Here is a 7,223-nt window from a genome sequence, read left to right on the forward strand (position 1 = left end):
CGAGGCTCGCGCTCGGAGCTTGGCGGTTGGGTTGAAATATTTGAATGTTTAACGGGCGGTGACCTTTGCCCCTGTGTTCCACTCCAGGACATTGTGACGTATTTACTGAGGCGGCCGAGAGCTCGGGCCTGACACTAAACATCCGTCAGACAAAGGTCCTCCAGCAGCCTGTCCCCGCCGCACAGCACTGCCCCCCAGTCAGCAAGGTCCACGGCGCGGCCCTGGACACCGGGGACCATTCCCCAAACCTCGGGAGTCTCTTATCAACAAGGGCAGGCATTGACCACCAGATCCAACACCGCCTCCAGTGCACCAGTGCAGCCTTTGGCCGCCTGAGGAAAAGAGTGTTTGAAGACCAGGCCCTCAAACCTACCACCGAGCTCATGGTCTACAGGGCTGTAGTAATAGCCGCCCTCCTGTATGGCTCAGAGACATGGACCATGTACAGCAGACAGCTCAAGTCGCTGGAGAAATACCACCAACGATGTCTCCGCAAGATCCTGCAAATCCCCTGGGAGGACAGACGCACCAACGTTAGCGTCCTCGACCAGACCAACATCTCCAGCATTGAAGCACTGACCACACTCGACCAGCTCCGCTGGGCAGGCCACATTGTCCGCATGCCAGACACGGGACTCCCAAAGCAAGCGCTCTACGCGGAGCTCCGTCACGGCAAACGAGCCAAAGGTGGGCAGAGGAAACGTTACAAGGACACCCTCAAAGCCTCCCTGATGAAGTGCAACATCCCCACTGACACCTGGGTGACCCTGGCCAAAGACCGCCCTAAGTGGAGGAAGTGCATCGGGAGGTTGTTGAGCTCTACGAATCTCAACACCGCGAGCGTGAAGTGGTCAGGCACAGGCAGCGGAAGGAATGTGTGATAATTCAGTGCCACCCACCACTTCCTCCGACGAATATCTGTTCCACATGTGACAGGGTCTGTGGCTCTCATATTGGACTGTTCAACCACCAAAGATCTCATATTTTAGGAGTGGAAGCAAGCCTTCCTCGATTCCGAGGGACTGCCTATGAAAAAAAAGAGGGATTGGCGGGACAACAACAACAACAACTTGCCTTTATATAGCGCCTTTAACGCAGTAAAACGTCCTCTGGCGCTTCACAGGAGGGTCACAGATTGTTTTGTCTATTCCGGGGCAGATCTGCGATTGTCACCGAACTAATCTGCCTCCCACAATATCTACAGAATCCCGGGAATACCCGCAACCTCCCCGAGAATAGTCTTCATCATCATCGGCGGTCCCTGGAACCAGGATGACTTGCTTCCACATGGGTTCGCAGATGTTTCAATGAAGGAGCCGATATTCCAGTCCTGAACTCCAATTGAAGGGTGGAAGATGCCTGTGCCTGGATTGTTTTAACGTGTGGTGACCGTCTCACACCAGCCACCACACAGGATTGACAGAGCTCGGCCTTTATCCAGTGGCAAGGGTTAACCAGGACGGCAGGAGATCTGCTTTGCTGCAAGGACCTAGTGCGCACACATATCGCAGTGTGGGCAGGTCCGTGCTGCCCCTGGGCTCTCGGCTCTTCTGGACCCCGTACCCTCATTCATCACACCTGCGCCACGATTTTTCACCGTTCCTCCGCCATGATCTCTCACTGTTCCTCCGCCACGATCTCTCACCGTTCCTCCACCACGATCTCTCACCGCACCTCCGCCACGATCTCTCACCGTTCCACCGCCACGATCTCTCACCGTTCCTCCACCACGATCTCTCACCGCACCTCCGCCACGGTCTCTCACCGTACCTCCGCCACGATCTCTCACCGTTCCTCCGCCACAATCTCTCACCGTTCCTACGCCACGATCTCTCACCGTACCTCCGCCACGATCTCTCACCGTTCCTCCGCCACGATCTCTCACCGTTCCTCCGCCCCGACCTTCCCGCTCCTCCGCCACGATCTCTCACCGTTCCTCCGCCACGATCTCTCACCGTACCTCCGCCACGATCTCTCACCGTACCTCCGCCACGATCTCTCACCGTACCTCCGCCACGATCTCTCACCGTTCCTCCGCCACGATCTCTCACCGTTCCTCCGCCACGATCTCTCACCGTTCCTCCGCCATGATCTCTCACCGTTCCTCCGCCCCGACCTTCCCGCTCCTCCGCCACGATCTCTCACCGTACCTCCGCCACGATCTCTCACCGTACCTCCACCCCGACCTTCCCGCTCCTCCGCCACGATCTCTCACCGTACCTCCGCCACGATCTCTCACCGTTCCTCCGCCACGATCTCTCACCGTTCCTCCGCCCCGACCTTCCCGCTCCTCCGCCACGATCTCTCGCCGCTCCTCTGTCCCGATCTCGCACCGTTCCTCCGCCACGATCTCTCACCGTTCCTCCGCCACGATCTCTCACCGTTCCTCCGCCCCGACCTTCCCGCTCCTCCGCCACGATCTCTCACCGCTCCTCCGCCACGATCTCTCACCATTCCTCCGCCACGATCTCTCACCGTACCTCCGCCACGATCTCTCACCGTACCTCCGCCACGATCTCTCGCCGTTCCTCCGCCACGATCTCTCACCGTACCTCTGCCACGATCTCTCACCGTTCCTCCGCCCCGACCTTCCCGCTCCTCCGCCACGATCTCCCACCGTTCCTCCGCCACGATCTCTCACCGTTCCTCCGCCCCGACCTTCCCGCTCCTCCGCCACGATCTCTCACCGTTCCTCCGCCACGATCTCTCACCGTTCCTCCGCCCTGACCTTCCCGCTCCTCCGCCACGATCTCTCACCGTTCCTCCGCCACGATCTCTCACCGTTCCTCCGCCCCGACCTTCCCGCTCGTCCGCCACGATCTCTCACCGCTCCTCCGCCACGATCTCTCACCGTTCCTCCGCCCCGACCTTCCCGCTCCTCCGCCACGATCTCTCACCGTACCTCCGCCACGATCTCTCACCGTTCCTCCGCCACGATCTCTCACCATTCCTCCGCCACGATCTCTCACCATTCCTCCGCCACGATCTCTCACCATTCCTCCGCCACGATCTCTCACCGCTCCTCCGCCACGATCTCTCACCATTCCTCCGCCACGATCTCTCACCGTACCTCCGCCACGATCTCTCACCGTACCTCCGCCACGATCTCTCACCGTTCCTCCGCCCCGACCTTCCCGCTCCTCCGCCACGATCTCTCACCATTCCTCCGCCACGATCTCTCACCATTCCTCCGCCACGATCTCTCACCGTACCTCCGCCACGATCTCTCATCGTTCCTCCGCCACGATCTCTCACCGTTCCTCTGCCACGATCTCTCACCGCTCCTCCGCCACGATCTCTCGCCGCTCATCCGCCACGATCCCTCGCCGCTCCTCCGTCCCGATCTCTCACCGCTCCTCTGTCCCGATCTCGCACCGTTCCTCCGCCACGATCTCTCACCGTTCCTCCGCCACGATCTCTCACCGCTCCTCCGCCACGATCTCTCGCCGCTCATCCGCCCCGACCTTCCCGCTCCTCCGCTGTACCTGGACCCCGCCGATGTTCCTGCCCACGCTCCAAACTGTGACCTGGATTTTGATGATGTCATCCAGTCGCCCACCTCGAAGCCGTCGCACACTTGTAGCAGCTCACTCTGGAAGCTGCAGTGGTATGCTCTTTTATCCTCCTGACCCACGATAGTCTTTTTTTTCCTTCAAAAATATACTTTATTTATATAAAATTTTCACAGTACATTGGAAAATAGTTCAGTACCTTGCGGTCAGCAATTCCATACAATTCGTTTGGATGCTGACAGCAGTTCCATACGATGCACCAGCGTGCATTTCATTTCAAGGTACAGTTTAGTACAATCCGTAAATCACGTTACATGTACTACTGTGCAAATAAGGGTATTACATGGAGAAGATAATAACAGGTTTACATTACATTCCGGGATACATTTCAATACCGATCACGAATCACGTTACATGTAGCACTATGCAGATGAAAGCAGTACACGGAACGGATGAGAATATGTCCTCTCGCAGGTCATGGTGACCCACGATGTCCCAGGACCCATGCTGCTCTTTTATCCTCCCGACCTGCGGTGGTGTCCTCTCGCAGGTCGGGGTGGCCCGCGATGAATGAATGCCCCGGGAATAAGTTGCCCTGATATTGACGCTCAGATTGTAATTATTTCTCTGGTGCCCAACTTTAATATTCTCCTGAAAGTCCCACTGCAATCCAGTTCCAGTTCCATTGAGGGTGTAAAAGAAAAGATAGCCATCCGTGGCTAACTAAAGAAATAAAGGACGGTATCCAATTAAAAACAAAGGCATACAAAGTGGCCAAAACTAGTGAGTGAACAGAAGATTGGGAAGCTTTTAAAAGTCAGCAAAGAATGACTAAAAAAATCATTAAGAAAGGGAAGATAGACTATGAAAGTAAACTAGCACAAAATATAAAAACAGACAGCAAGAGTTTCTATAGGTATATAAAAAGGAAAACAGTGGCTAAAGTAAATGTTGGTCCCTCAGAGGACGAGAACGGGAATTAGTGATGGGGAACAAAGAGATAGCAGAAACTCTAAACAAATATTTTGTATCAGTCTTTAAGGTAAAGGACACAAGCAATATTCCAACAGTGGATAGTCAAGGGGTTTTCGGGGGGGTGGGGGAAAGAACTTATCATAATCACTAAAAAGTAAGATAATGGGACTAAAGGCGGATACATTCCCTGGACCTGATGACTTGCATCCTACGGTCTTAAGAGAAGTAACGGCAGGGATAGTGGATGCATTGGTTACAATTTACCAAAATTCCCTGGACTCTGGGAGGTCTCAGCAGATTGGAAAACTACAAATGTAACGCCCCTATTTAAAAAAGGAGGCAGACAAAAAGCAGGAAACTAGGCCAGTTAGCCTAACATCTGTGGTTGGGAAAATGTTGGAGTACATTATTAAAGAAACAGTCGCAGGATATTTGGAAAAGCATAATTCGGTCAGGCAGAGTCAGCGTGGATTTATGAAGGGGAAGTCATGTTTGACAAATTTGCTGGAATTCTTTGAGGATGTAACAAACATGGTGGATAAAGGGGAACCAGTGGATGTATATTTGGACCTCCAGAAGGCATTTGACAAGGTGCCACATAAAAGGTTACTGCGCAAGATAAAAGTTCACGGGGTTGGGGGTAATAGATTAGCATGGATAGAGGATTGGCTAACAGAAAACAGAGAGTCGGGATAAATGGTTCATTCTCGGATTGGCAATCAGTAACTAGTGGGGTGCCGCTGGGACCCCAACTATTTACAATCTATATTAACAACTTGGAAGAAAGGACCGAGTGTAACGTAGCCAAGTTTGCTGACGATGCAAAGATGGGATAAAAAGCAATGTGTGAGGAGGACACAAAATACCTGCAAAACGACATAGACAGGCTAAGTGAGTGGGCAAAAATTTGGCATAATGTTGGAAAGTGTGAGGTCATGCACTTTGGCAAAAAAAAAATCAAAGAGCAAGTTATTATTTAAATGGAGAAAAATTGCAAAGTGCTGCAGTTCAATGGGACCTGGGGATATTTGTGCATGAAACACAAAAGGTTAGTATTCAGGTACAGCAAGTGATCAGGAAGGCCAATGGTATCTTGGCCTTTACTGCAAAGGGGATGGAGTATAAAAGCAGGGAAGTCTTCCTACAATTACAGGGTATTGGTGAGGCCACACCTGGAATACTGCCTTGGTTTCCATATTTACGAAAGGATGTACTTGCTTTGGAGGCAGTTCAGAGAAGGTTCACTAGGTTGATTCCGGAGATGAGGGGATTGACTTACAAGGAAAGGTTGAGTAGAATGGGCCTCTACTCATTGGAATTCAGAAGAATGAGAGGTGATCTTATCGAAACGTATAAGATTATGAGGGGGCTTGACAAGGTGGATGCAGAGAGGATGTTTCCACTGATAGGGGAGACTGGAACTAGGGGGCATAACCTTAGAATAAGGGGCCGCCCATTTAAAACTGAGATGAGGATAAATTTCTTCTTTCAGAGGGGTGTAAATCTGTGGAATTCGCTGCCTCAGAGAGCTGTGGAAGCTGGGACATTAAATAAATTTAAGACAGCGGTAGACAGTTTCTTAACCGATGAGGGATTAAGGGGTTATGGGGAGCGGGCAGGAAAGTGGACCTGAGTCTATAATCAGATCAGCCATGATTGTATTAAATGGCGGAGCAGGCTCCAGCGGCCTTATGGCCTACTCCTGCTCCTATTTCTTATGTTCTTATGTAAAAGGCCGATGATAATCAGCCCTTGATGAATCGACTGACTGTGGCAGATCGGGATGTGATCTTTGGGTTTGAGCTTCCCGTGTGCTAATCTTCTCCTTCTAATACCCTGTAAAAGGAGTTTACAAAAGTCATCACTGTAAGTACAGGATAGAACTTCAGAACATTCTCTCCTTCTTGTTCCTGTCCCGTGGGTCATGCAGCGCCGATACACCTGGGTAATCTGGGCCTGTCACTGATGGTAAAACCCGCAGCTCCCGCCCCGCTGGACACACACGTGACAACCAATGGGCCAATGGTTTTCCTGCTGCCCTCCACGCACCTGGTGCCAGGCTCAATACATGGCCATTCTGTGGTGTTGGTGCACTCCCCGCGTCCGCCACCCCCCACCACTGTTGCCAGGCTCAATACTCGGCCATCCTGTGGGGTGTGTGCCCTCCCCTGGTGCCAGGCTCAATACTCGGCCATTCTGTGGGATTTGTGCCCTCCCCTGGTGCCAGGCTAGATACACGGCCATCCTGTGGGGTCGGTGCCCTCCCCTGGTGCCAGGCTCGGTATACGCCCATCCTGTGGGGTCGGTGCCCTCCCCTTGTGCTAGGCTCGGTATATGGCCATCTTGTAGGGTTTGTGCCCTCCCCTAGTGCCAGGCTACCGCGGTATACACCCATCCTGTGGGGTCGGTGCCCTCCCTTGGTTCCAGGCTCGGTATATGCCATCCTGTGGGGTGGGTGCCCTCCCCTGGTGCCAGGCTCGGTATACACCATCCTGTGGGGTCGGTGCCCTCCCGTGGTGTCAGGCTCGGTGTACGCCCATCCTGTGGGGTGGGTGCCCTCCCCGACATGACATCATAGAGACTGCGTTGCCAGGTTACTGTGTCACACAGCTCGCGTTGCTGGGGTTTGACGTCACACACCCCTTCTTGCCAAGTTGTGATGTCACGCAGCTCATGCTACCGAATTGGTGACGTCATTGGCGCTGAGTGAGTGGCGGCGCGGGTTCGAATCGCAGC

At 53.4% G+C, this 7,223-nt stretch overlaps 1 protein-coding gene across 1 annotated transcript in view; it reads left to right on the top strand.

Moving 5' to 3' along the window:
* LOC139252298 (zinc finger protein 850-like) overlaps positions 1 to 7,223 on the top strand; it is an 80,121-nt gene that overhangs the window by 39,534 nt on the left and 33,364 nt on the right. The window lies entirely within an intron of this gene.

This window comes from Pristiophorus japonicus, unplaced genomic scaffold (genome assembly GCF_044704955.1).
Source record: "Pristiophorus japonicus isolate sPriJap1 unplaced genomic scaffold, sPriJap1.hap1 HAP1_SCAFFOLD_452, whole genome shotgun sequence".
Classification (NCBI taxonomy): Eukaryota; Metazoa; Chordata; class Chondrichthyes; family Pristiophoridae; genus Pristiophorus; species Pristiophorus japonicus.